Genomic DNA, 1,819 nt, shown 5'->3' with positions numbered 1-1,819 from the left:
GTTTAAGGAGGCGGCCGGTCCTCCCTCCTTGGATGTATAACATTCGCAGATTTTCGCCCGGCCTATGTTTAGTGAGGCGACCGGTCCTCCGTGGAGAGCGACCCGCAAGTGGGGAGGAACCGTCCACCCAACGCCGGCGCGAGCCGGGGCCGGTGGGGGCCCTACCAAGGCGGGTCTCATTGCCTGTCGGTCAGTTCGGGAGAAGGTGGGGGTACTCGGAGGCCCGCCGGGAGCAGACGGGGGTCCGGAAGGTGAGGGGGTGAAGGACGGCGGTCGGGAGCAGACGGCCGTCCCCGGGAGGGGGTGTTCGTTCACGTGCGGACGCCGGGAGCAGGCGGCCGTCACGCAATTCTGCCAACCGTTCCCACCGGCCTGTGTTTAAGGAGGCGGCCGGTCCTCCACGAGAAGAATTCTGCCAAACGTTCCACCGGCCTGTGTTTAAGGAGGCGGCCGGTCCTCCCCGTCGTTCCGCCGGCTTGTGTTTAAGGAGGCGGCCGGTCCTCCACGAGAAGAATTCTGCCAAACGTTCCACCGGCCTGTGTTTAAGGAGGCGGCCGGTCCTCCCCGTCGTTCCGCCGGCTTGTGTTTAAGGAGGCGGCCGGTCCTCCACTATTCCTTCCTTGGATGGAAAGCATGTAGCACTTTGAAAATTTTCGAGCACTGTGACACTTTGAAAATTTTCGAGAGTTTTTGTACTTAGAAAATTTTTCGCTCTTGCACTTCCAGAGTGCTTTGCGGTAGCTCCTAGGTTCGCTGTCCGAGCATGTGAACACTTTTTGGGGGGGAACACATCGCTAGAGACACCAGCCGCCTGGTTCTCGGGGCCAAAACTTGTGTTCCCCACACTCGTTCTGACTATATTTTGCGATTTGGGGGTAAAGGTAATGAGTACAGTGACTAGGGGGACCAACTCATCGTACTCTGGCGCACCAACAGACCAAAGCTGGTACTGCACTTACCCCTGGTACCCCAACGCCTGGTACCTGACGGGCGAGAGGCTGATTTTTCGCTATTTGCGGCCGACCGAGGGAACCAGACAAAGCGGACACTTTACGGCGCAAGAGCCGTTGGCACTTAGAAATTTTTCGACAAAGTTGGCGCGAGCTCCAGAAGGAGAGGCTGATTTTTCGCTATTTGTGGCCGACCGAGGGAACCAGGCAAAGCGGACACTTTACGGCGCAAGAGCCGTTGGCACTTAGAAATTTTTTGACAAAGTTGGCGCGAGCTCCAGAAGGAGAGGCTGATTTTTCGCTATTTGTGGCCGACCGAGGGAACCAGGCAAAGCGGACACTTTACGGCGCAAGAGCCGTTGGCACTTAGAAATTTTTTGACAAAGTTGGCGCGAGCTCCAGAAGGAGAGGCTGATTTTTCGCTATTTGTGGCCGACCGAGGGAACCAGGCAAAGCGGACACTTTACGGCGCAAGAGCCGTTGGCACTTAGAAAATATTCGCCAAAGTTGGCACGAGCTCCAGAAGGAGAGGCTGATTTTTCGCTATTTGTGGCCGACCGAGGGAACCAGACAAAGCGGACACATTACGGCGCAAGAGCCGTTGGCACTTAGAAAATATTCGCCAAAGTTGGCACGAGCTCCAGAAGGAGAGGCTGATTTTTCGCTATTTGTGGCCGACCGAGGGAACCAGACAAAGCGGACACTTTACGGCGCAAGAGCCGTTGGCACTTGCGCGAGCTCCAGAAGGAGAGGCTGATTTTTCGCTATTTGTGGCCGACCGAGGGAACCAGACAAAGCGGACACTTTACGGCGCAAGAGCCGTTGGCACTTAGAAAATATTCGCCAAAGTTGGCACGAGCTCCAGAAGG

Source organism: Syngnathus typhle, unplaced genomic scaffold (genome assembly GCF_033458585.1).
Source record: "Syngnathus typhle isolate RoL2023-S1 ecotype Sweden unplaced genomic scaffold, RoL_Styp_1.0 HiC_scaffold_450, whole genome shotgun sequence".
Lineage (NCBI taxonomy): Eukaryota > Metazoa > Chordata > Actinopteri > Syngnathiformes > Syngnathidae > Syngnathus > Syngnathus typhle.
This window is presented reverse-complemented; position numbering follows the sequence as displayed.